This window comes from Nicotiana tomentosiformis, chromosome 3 (genome assembly GCF_000390325.3).
Source record: "Nicotiana tomentosiformis chromosome 3, ASM39032v3, whole genome shotgun sequence".
Classification (NCBI taxonomy): domain Eukaryota; kingdom Viridiplantae; phylum Streptophyta; class Magnoliopsida; order Solanales; family Solanaceae; genus Nicotiana; species Nicotiana tomentosiformis.
In genome coordinates, this window is record NC_090814.1 from 14,616,540 (window position 1) to 14,628,446 (window position 11,907).

The following is an 11,907-nucleotide window of genomic DNA, read 5'->3' on the forward strand; positions in this document are numbered from 1 at the left end:
GCGTGTTTCGGATAGTATTCGGATTATTTTCCTTCATCGCGATCGTGTGAATCGAGTGTGATTGTTCGCGATCACGTGAATAGAGCTGGAATCTTGTGCATCGCGATTGCGTGTGATTGTTCGCGATCGCGTAGTGTTAAACTCGGGTAGTGGAAAACTGTTCTTCGCAGTCGCGTAGAGCAAATGACTGGGCAGAGAGTTTAAGTTCTGAAAATGGGACTTCGTCCCATTTTCCATTTTTGACGGATTGGAGCTCGGGAAGAGGCAATTTTTGGGAGGTTTTCAAAGAAAATAATGGGATAAGTGTTCTTAACTCAATATTGGTTAAATTACCCGAATCCATGGTTGTTTTTATCATTTATTGGGTGAATCAAGTTAAAAATTTTAGAAAACCCTCTTGGTTTAAATTGAAGATTTGAGGGTCGAGTTGAGGTCGGATTTTGGTAAAATTGGTATGGTTAGACTCGTGGTTGAATGAGCTTTCGGATTTTGTAATTTTTGTCGGGTTCTGAAATGTGGTCCCCACGGACGATTTTTGAGCTAAAATTTGGATTTTATGGAAAATTAGCATTTGCTTATGAAATTAATTCCAATAAATTTTACTGACTGAATTGAATTATTTGTGGATAGATTCGAGGAATTTGGAGGCTAATTCACAAGGAAAAGACATTGTAGAATAAAGAATTACACGGCTTGAGATAAGTAACAGTTTTTAATCTGGTCCTGAGGGTACGAAACCCCAAATTTTGAGTCATGTGATTATTTTGGAGGTGACGCACATGCTAGGTGATAGGCGTGTGGACGTGCACCGAGGGGATTATGATTTGGTCTGTCCCGTGAAACTGTAAAGTTGAATAACTTTTTGTTAGCTATATGCTCTCTATGTGTTAAAGAAATTTGACTGTAAATCATGCTTAGGCTATCAGATAGTACTGTTGGGACGCGCAGAGGTCGCGTACTTGTTGAATTATTTGCTAATTGATGTCTTGTACTCAGTCATGATTTTACTTGCGTATCATACCTTAGTCTATCTTAATTTTTGTTGATACATTATGTTATCTTTGTTTGTGTTGATCTTTGTGAATTCTGAGCGCCCGAGAGACTAGAGAGGTTGACGACTGAGTGAGGCCAAGGGCCTGTCGGCCAGATAGGCACCATCACGACGGGTGAGATTTTTAGGTCGTGACACTCATCCTCGTCCACTGCCCGAAGCTCGGGGGTCTTAGGCAAACCTGTGAAAGGAAGAGAGGAACTTAGTCAAAATGACAGTGGAATGAAAAGGAAATTCAATCAGTAGAAGAAGTATACGCACCATGGGAACAGGCCTCCCATTTGCCATTTTGAAAGTTTGCGCCACTCGCGCTCGGAGTATGTCAATTATTTGCATATCCCCTCGACCCACTCCTTGAAGTAAGGGACTTCATTGGGGACTCGGGCGACCGTTGCACAACGGGAAAGCCCTGGCGATGAGAAAAAGAATAAATTCTAAGAGTTATTTGAATAACTTAAGTAGAGATGAACTTACATGTTAGGTTCCACTTCTCAGGGAACAATAGGTACTCAGAGGGGATGAGATCTTCGGTCTTCACCTGAACGAATCTCCCCTTCTAGCCCCAATCTCTATCCTTGCAATGCTCGAGAAGGGAGCCTTCTTTGCCCGACGGACAAGCTTAATTAACCCCCTTGGGAATATTTTGAGGCCGTAGATATGGAGCAGATGGTCGATAGTGAACCGGGGCTCCTCCATGTTATTGACAAAGTAACGAAGGAGAATCACGATCCTCCAAAAAGATGGGTGGATCTGCCCGAAGCAGACCTCGTATCTTTTGCAGAAGTCGAGGACTATCGTATCCATCGAGCCAAGCGTGGAGGGGTATGTATAAATGCTTTAAGTACCCCTCCACATGCGTGGTGATGTACTTATCAGGTCCGGGGATGATTACTTCCTTGCCTTCCCACTTGCAGGCCTCCCGAACCGTCGGGAGCGTATCTTCGGTGATGGAACAAATATACCTCCATACCTCCTCACCCTGATCTACTTGTTTGAAGGCTTTTTCGACCTTAAAGTCATTGCCTATGGAGCATCCTCCGGGGAAACAATCCTTAAGAGGAGATTCTGTGGCTGCTACAGGAAGGGTCTCTTCGACATCAAAGATATAAAGTTAATATTTGTTCTTTATCTATTGTTCAAAGTGTTCTTGAGCTGCTTGTTTATTAAGGTGTAACCGAGCACGTTCCGCAGGCTGAATCGGATCCGATTTTCAAATGTCCATTGCAAAGCTAGACTTATTCATCCATTACATTTGGTTTGATCGTTTTGATTTCCTTTAAGTTAATTATTTATTGTTCATAGTTCATTCATGTTGAATTAAATCATATATCCTTTAACCGCGTATAAATTCTATTGTTACTCATTTTAAGGGTAAACAACAAGAGCGTAGGTGGGGCATCAAAGATTTAAACTTGGCAGGTCAACCTATAGATTTATAATTCAGTATTTGTTAAAGGCAAAGTACATAAGTTGCCCTCTGATTTATGGACCAAATCTCTATTACACATTTTTTACGGACAAGAATTATCTTACACACTTAAGTTTTCTAAAGTGTAGCTAAGACACACCACTTTTTTCTTGAATAATTTTTTAAAAATATGTGTGATATCACTCACCAATAAGGTCGTGACATGTGTCTCCACTCAAAGAAAAAAACTAAATTTACACCCCAATTGATAATATTTTTAAAAGAAAGAGAAAAAAGAAAATAAACCCCCTCCCCCACGTTTCTCATCTTCTTCAGACTTCAAACCCCCACCCCCGTCGACTCCATTTCTCCTCTAAACTCCAACAGTCATGGCAAATACATACCAAAAAAAAATATTCAAATGAATCAACCACATTCATATCCATATAATTGAAGCACCCAAACTTATCAACTTTTAAAATTTCTATTTACCAAAATCAAAATCTGCAACTTTAGAATTTATTTCAAGTTGAAAATGCAAAAGAATGGACACCCTTTCATGAGTTCAAGAAAAAGTCTTTTTGTTTGGCCTGGCACTTTGCTGGCGGAAAGGAAATAAAGAAAAAATAAAAAATGATGGTTCTTTAAGTGTTGGCCATGGCAGGAGGAATTTTCTCTGTATTCACCGCTTTCAATTTACAGCTCCGACCTCGCAAGAGGAATTACCTTTGTATCGAGGCCAAATCCCTCATTATCTAGGCTTGTAATGTTGCGTTCACTTCGAATTCCGTTAATGACAAAATCGATTTAGCTATGCAACTTTTTTGGTTTAACCATGATGGAATGTGGAGTCTGGTGGTGGACAGGTGGGTGGGCTACTTTAAAAAAATAAAAAATAAAAAAAGAAACTGAAAAAGGGAAAAAATCAATTTTAACCGTTGGATAAATTTTATTAGATCTGGACCGTCCATATAAAACACCAAATATACAGGTTTTTATTGTTCAGATGCCTTATTTTGTTTGTAAATCACACGCTGGCCACGTAGACAAAGAGTGTGTCTTAGCTACACTTTAGAAAGGTTAAGTGTGTAAGGTAATTTTAGTCCGCAAAAAGTGTGTAACAAGGATTTGATCCATAGCTAAAGGGGTAACTTAAGTATTTTTCCATTGTTAAAATTTTAGTGCTTACTGAATTCGATTGAACTCATATTCAATGGGTTGTATCCATTTTAAAATAAAAATGTTAATGTAAAAATTATTCACATTATTGATGTATTCATTTAAATCTTGATGATTGATATGGGAAGATTTTTCTTTCTTGCTTTGGTGTTGCGTAGAATACACTTCTGGCTAACCGATCAATATAAAAAGTTATACCTAGTAGCTAATGGCTACTACTATTCGTCTCTCTTGAAGTTTAACGTTTGAAGCTAAATCCCTTCCCATTTTTAAAGTAAATTTCACTAAACCCTATTAACCTTTAGGAGTTAAAAACTATACCCCTTTACCTTTTAAATGGGAAAGAGAACACCTTTGAGCCATCATTTTCGGATGAGCTAGAGAATATAATTAGAAATCAAATTCACTTAATAGTACCCCTTGTACTTCTTGAATAAGTGCTTAACTCCGTTGAGCAATAATTTTTGATGAGCTTTAAAAATATTTTGCTAAAATAATAATACAATAGTTTTTATTCATCGAACATTATGGGCCAATTACAAGACATATGGCAAAATTTGCCGAGCTTCTCATGAAAAACCAAAGCATGAACATCAGTAATAAACCATTTGAAATCTACCCGCAAAATAGCAACCATATATACTGTTATACTTAAGTTTCAATGATGACAATAGGGAGAATCTAACTTACCCACTTTGTCTTATTGATTGCAGTAATTCAAGAAGATCCAAAATAAAGTGAAACAATATAATGGAAGACATGATTACAGTAAATCAGGAGATTTAAAATGGAAGGGAAACACAACATAATGGAAGATAATGTGACTGATGTCCCTTTTCCTTAAAGCCATCAAAAAGAAAGGGAAACAAATCAAGTGCAATAACCACAAATCACTCCCTGGATTTCGGGTATGGAAAACAAGCACTTAAATGAATCCATCTCATCTCTCATGAAGGAATTGGAGGTATCTCTTGAGTCAAATATCATTAGAATATTGTGGGCCTCAATCAAAGATTAATATACAATATCTCTCAAAACTCTCCTATAAGAAGATTGGCAAACTCAAGAATTAAATACACAACTACAATATTTGTATCTGAGCCTTTCTAATCCTTAGTACAAACACTTCTTGAATCAACAAGTGTCTCAAAAGATAGGAAGAAGTAGAACACAAAAAGAAAGTCGTGTCAACTCTACAAATAATTATAGTTATCGTACAACGTTGCTAGTGAACGTTCACAAATCATCACTACTGTAAATATTTATCAAGCTCTAAGAGAATCCTTGTGACCCAAGAAAATTAGATGTTGGTACCACACCGGTACTGAACCAGTATAAAAACTGATGTGTCTCTTTTACTTTACGTCCTTTTCATTTAACTCTATTGAAGCCAAACATTGTATAAAGCCTGGTCGACTAAATTCACACTTAGTCAACTAAGTTTTTAAAATCAGCTATAATTCACCCCCCCCCCCCCTGTATTTTCAATTGATATCAGAGCTTGACTCACAAACTTTGTTTAACAGCAAGTGAGGAAAAGATCATGGGATCAAGCACAGTAGTTGGAGCACTATTCCAAGAAGGAACCTCTTAAGTACGACCCACGTACATCAATGGTCAGTACTTTTCTCACTGAAAAGTATGCATGGAGACTTACACTATGTCATATGACATTAAAGTTTGGCGCGTAATCAAAAAAGAAAATTTTCCAATTCCACCAAAGAAAGATGACAATGGTCAAATTATAGTATCATCTGATCCTCTTGATTTAGATAATTACACTAAAGAACAATCAGATGTCATAACAGTAAATGCCAAAGAAAAAAATCTTCTATATAATGCTATCAGTAGATAAGAATATGAAAAGATATCAAGATGTGAAACTGCAAAGGAAATGTAGGATAAAATTGAAGTCAAGAATATGAAAATATATCAAGAATATGAAGGAACCAACAAAGTGAAAGAAACAAGAATCAATCTACTAGTTCGAGATTATGAATTATTTCATATGAAGGATAGAGAATCAGCAGAAGAAATGTTTTTTCAGGTTCAGCAAAATCATTGGAGACTATTTGGTAGACCAATCAAAAGCGGGGAACAGGTCAGAAAAATTCTGATAAGTCTTCCCACAATTTGGCAACCCAAAGTCCTTGCCTTGGAATGTCAGGATCTTGACAAAATGTCATATGATGAACTTAGAGGTGATCTAATTGCGTTTGAAAAAATACATTTAGACAGACAAGTTCAACAAGAAAAAAAGAAGACAGTCGCATTCAAAACAATCGTGGCTGAATCAAAAGAATCAGAAGAATCAGAAGAATCAGAATCAGAATCAGAAGAAGAAGAAGAAGAAGAAGAAGAAGAAGAAGAAGAAGAAGAAGAAGAAGAAGAAGAAGAAGAGGAGGAGGAGGAGGAGGAGGAGGAGGAGGAAGAGGAGGAGAAGAAGAAGAAGAAGAAGAATGAGGAGGAGGAGGAGGAGGAGGAGGAGGAGAAGGAGAAGAAGAAGAAAGAGGAGGAGAAGGAGAAGGAGAAGAAGGAGAAGAAGGAGGAGAAGGAGGAAGAGGAGGAGGAGGAGGAGGAGGAGGAGAAGGAGAAGGAGAAGGAGAAAGAGGAGAAGGAGAATGAGAAGAAGGAGAAGAAGAAGTTATTGTGGACATAGCTATGCTTTCCTAAGTGGTAACAAACATGATGAAGAAGAACATATACAACAGAAGAGGCAAATCAAACTTCAGAAAAGTTAAGATGAACAATGGTAACGACAAAAACGATGAAAGATGCTATGAGTGTGAGAAACATAGACACATCCAAGCAGAATGTCCTAAAATGAAAAAAAAAATTAGCAGGAACTTTCAAAAGAAGAAATCTTTTGGAGCTTGGAGTGATGAAGAAGAATCTGATTTAGAAGAAATCGCCAACATAAGCTTCATAGACATCAATAATGATAGCGATGAAGACTCAGGTAAACTTGGTCTCATGGCTGACGAAGGTACAAGTGAGGTACGTCTTTCTACATGTCCAAATTGTCATGAACTTCAAGAATTTATCGATATTGCCCTTGCAGATATTGAGAAAGTTCTAAATGAACTTCGAAAAATTCAAAGAGAAAAGAAAGATTGGGCGTTGAAATTAGAAGTATGTGAAATTGAGAGGGATATGCTTCAAGAGGAAGTTAATGAACTTCAACTGAGTGGATTACGAAAATACACTAGTCATAGTTCTGTTAAATCAAATCAATATGTTCCTAATAAATTTTCAACTAGAAATCCTTCTTCATGTATTCACTGTGGTAAAAGTGGGCACAAATCTAATCATTGCAGGTTTAGAATCAAAGCAGAGAAAGGCTATGAAAAGTCTAATAACCCCTCATGCTTCTACTGTGAAAAATTTGGTTATTCCTCTAACCATTGCAGGCTTAAGAACAACAAGAAATGGGTCTGGCGACCCAAGACCTCAAGTCATGCTAACACTCAGAATACTAACCATTCAAGACCCATGCAAGGTTGGGTACCTAAAAACAAGTAATTTTTTATTGCAGGGACAGTGCAAGAGGAATAGAAAAGAAAAATAGTATCTTGATAGCGTATGTTCCAGACATATGATTGGTGACAAACAACTGTTGAAAACAGTTACCAAATTAGATGGAGAAACTGTCACATTTGGAGACAAATCAAAAGGGAATGTAATTGGAGTTGGAAGAGTCCATCTCAGCTCAACATATGATGTAGACGAAGTATACCTAGTTGATGAACTTGGTTACAACCTTCTCAGTATCAATCAAATATGCGACAATGACTATGAGGTTCGTTTTAAAAAATCTGGTTGGCTTATTGAAGACGAATCAGGTAAAGTTATTCTTTTTGGAAATAGAGACAAAAATGTTTATACTATAAGCAACATAGGTAGTCTTGGTAATCAAATTTGTCTAGCTTCTATGATTGATGATCCTTGGGTATGGCACAGAAAGTTTGGCCATGCAAGCATGCATATTATTCAAAAAATCTCTAACCTCGATCTTGTCATTGGTCTTCCAAAACTAGATTTTTTAAAAGGTCATATTTGTGATACATGTCAATTAGGAAAACAAACTCTTTCATCCTTTAAAATGAAAAACATTATATCTACTACTAAACCCCTTCAACTCTTGCATATAGATCTGTTTGGTCCAACTAAAACTACTAGCATTAGTGGTAGAAAATATGCCTTTGTTATCGTAGATAATTTCTCTCGTTTCAGTTGAGTTATGTTTCTGAGTCATAAAGATGAAGCTCTAAAGAATTTTGAAGTCTTTTGTAAGAAGGTACAGTGTGAAAAAGGATATTACATTTCTACTATCAGAAGTGACCATGGAAGAGAGTTCGAAAGCAGAGCCTTTGAAAACTTTTGTAATGATCAAGGAATACCTCATAACTTCTCTTTGACAAGATCACCTCAACAGAATGGAGTGGTAGAACGTAAGAACAGAACTTTGTAGGGCATGGTAATAACCATGATTGTGGAAAACTCTCTACCTCACTACTTCTGGGCAGAAGCTGTAAGTACTGTATGTCATATTATCAATAGATGTCTGATTCGACCCCTTCTCAAAAAGACTCCATATAAATTGTGGAATGGTAACAAACCCAACATCAGTTACTTCCACCCATTTAGATGTAAATGTTTCATTCACAATAATGGTAAAGATAACTTGGGTAAATTTGATCCAAAAAGTGATGAAGGTATCTTTCTTGGTTATTCTCCTTCAAGTAGAGCATATAGAGTCTTTAATAAAAGAACCTTATGCATTGAGGAATCCATTCATGTTGTTTTTGTAGATACTAACACTCACTTAAGGAATGTAAAACTTCCTAAAGATGAGGAAATCTCTATTGTTCCAAAGTCTGTTGTTTCAGGAAAAGATAGTCAATATCAGTCGACTGATCAGCAAAATCAGTCAACTGAAGAACATACTGATTTCTAGGAACCATCTTTTGCTGAACAGTTAATCACAAATATTCCAAATGAATGGAAAAGTGAACTTGGATATCCTCACAAGTTCATCATTGGAAATCCACAAGAAGGTATCACTACCAAAAGATCTCAGAAGCTCAACTCTCACATGGCCTTAATATCACAACTTGAACCAAAAAAGGTTGATGAAGCCCTTAAAGACATCTAATGGGTCAAAGCTATGAAGGATGAACTCGATCAATTTAAAAGAAATAAAGTGTGGGATTTGGTTCCCAAACCATCAAACGCTTCTACTATAGGAACTAAATGGGTCTTCAGAAATAAACTAAATGAGTCTGGTCAGGTGGTTCGAAACAAGGCAAGGCTAGTTGCTTAAGGTTACTCTCAGAAAGAAGGAATCGACTACGATGAAACTTTTGCACATGTAGCAAGATTAGAATCCATTCGAATGCTACTTGCTGTTGCTGCTCATAAAGGATTCAAGCTATTTCAAATGGATGTAAAAAGTGCATTCTTAAATGGATATATCTCTAAAGAAGTATACGCGAAACAACCTCCTTGTTTTGTAAGTTCCGGCTTCCCAAACCATGTATTCAAGCTGTCTAAAGCTCTATACGGACTCAAGCAAGCTCTTAGAGCCTGGTATGAAAGACTAAGCTTCTTTCTTCTAAATCAAGGCTTCAAAAGAGGTAATATCGACACAACCTTGTTTATTAAGCACTCAAATCGACACAACCTTGTTTATTAAACACTCAAATTAAGGTAATCTTATTACTCAAATTTATGTTGACGATATCATCTTCGGGAGTCCTGACCTTGTATTATGTGAAGAATTCTCTTATATTATCAAAGGAGAATTCGAAATGAGTATGATGGGAGAACTAACATTCTTTCTTGGATTACAAATCAAACAATTTCAAAAGGGATTTTTATTAGCCAAACCAAGTATACCAAGGAACTCATAAAAAAGTTTGGCATGGAAAATGCAAAGTCTATTGGAACTCCAATGAGCCCAACAACTTTGCTTGAAGAAGATAAAAATGGAAAAAGTGTGAATGAAATGATGTATAGAGGAATGATTGGATCACTATTATATCTCACAACTAGTCAACCAGATATAATGTTCAGTATATATAAGTGTGCAAGATTTCAGTCGGCTCCAAAGGAATCTCATCTTACTGCAATTAAATGTATTATTAGATATCTCATTGGGGCTACTGAATTAGGACTATGGTATGCTCATTCTAATAATTTTGCTTTAAAAGATTTTTTAAATGCAGATTTTGCAGGTGATAGGATTGACAGGAAAAGTACTATCGACACATGCCAATTGTTGGGAAATGCTCTAATTTCCTGGCATAGCAAGAAATAAAATTGCGTTGCTCTCTCAACTACTGAAGCAGAATATTTAGCTGTAGGGAGTTGATATACACAAGTCCTTCGGATCATGCATCAGCTTCTTGGCTATGATTTATCTCTTACCTCTACTTCTATATTCTATAATAATACAAGTGCTATATGTCTTTCAAACAATTTTGTGCATCATTCTAGGGCAAAACACATTGAAATTAAACATCATTGTATTCGTGATCATGTTGCAAAAAGTGATATCTTGTTAGAATTCATTAGTACCGAATCGCAACTTGCTGATATTTTTACAAAAACTCTTTTGGAAGAAAGATTTTGTCTACTGCGTAAAAAGATTGATATTATATCTATTTTGTGAAGAAATCCTTCATATCCTTATAAAATATTTTTGGTCTGCTTAATTAGTGAATGTATTAATTTAATGTAAGTGTTATTATTACACAGGTGTCGCCGAAGCAACTTCGTAGAAGGGTCTTTTCCATCTGAATTCACCTTTTCCTCTAACCGATGCACCTCTTCTCTCTCATTCTCCATCACTTCTCACAAAATTTCTCTACCATGGCAAAAATAAATATCTCATCATCCACCGCCACAAGACAAAGCAGACGATTTCAAAAAACCCAAAATGCTGAAGAAACTGTTGACCTTGAATCATCTCTTGATTCAGACTTTCTCAAAACTGATAATGAAAGCAGTGAATCATAAGAGGAACTTCCTATTAGTCAAAAAAGAGCAGGAAAAAGACCTATGGAGCAAACCCCCAAAAGGCCTGCATGCAAGAAAGTGAAAGTGGAAAGCTCAGATTTTGGGCTAGTGGATAAACTGATCTTCTATGGACCAAGTGAAAAATCAAGGTTTGAGTCTTATAAGTCTAAATCTATGGCCTATGGACACTCTGTAAGTCTTCCTCTTATGAAAAGTTTACACTGTGATGTAATTGCTATCTTTGATTTTCAACATCTCTCCTCTTTATTTGATACTATTGGAACCTCTGTATATGAAGAGCATGTGAGGATGTTTTACATAAATCTATTTGTTAATGACAAAGATGACTTAGAATCAATGGTGTTAGGCACTCGGATTGTTCTTGATCCCTATCAATTTGAAAAGATATTTTCTGCTAAGTTTCATGGTTATGATGTCTTTGTACAAAATTCTTGGCCTAAAGACTTTGAAGTTTCTTTAGAAGAAGCGAAAGCCTTTCTGTCTGAAAACCCTCCTCACTTCGTTCTTTACTGTCTTATGAATAATAAAAGACTTGACTAGTTTGTATGGGTTCGTCAGTATATGCTCGAAAGTATCAGGGATATATCTTCTTCTGCTGCTTGCTTACCTTATGGCTTGCTCATCTCACATATCCTTGAAGTCATGAAGGTCGATTTGGCACCTTTTTCACCCAAGCACATTACAAGCACTTATGATAAGACATCTTTTGCTATGAAAACGGATGGGTCAGACGTGCCAAGATTAAAAGTGCTTCAGTACAGATTGAAGCACCCACTGAACCAACAGAGCCTCAGTCGACTATCACCAATAACCCACAGCAGATTCAACAAAGTCTAGACGAAGTAAAAATCATGCTCACCACAATGAAAGAACAAGTGGACAAGATCAGGGAAGTCACCAAAGAAACAGGCACAGATATGGCTAAGCTCAGGATTGACATAGGAGCTACAAGGAGGCAAGGAATCAGGGCTTTTAACTCCATGACAAAAAAGATGAAAAAAATCACCAAAGAAATTGATACCTCTTATGACTCTTTCTGCACCAAAGTGATCAATACTCTGAAATACTTCCTGGGGAGAAACTAAGGCAGTATGTATGTGTGTTTTAAACTAATTTTTTGTTCCCTGCTTGTCTTTAGTTTGTGCATTTGGTATTTTTTTTTACGTTGGTCTGTAAGAACTATCACAGTATGCCTCTGCTGAAGGCATAAACGTTACTATCCTAACTA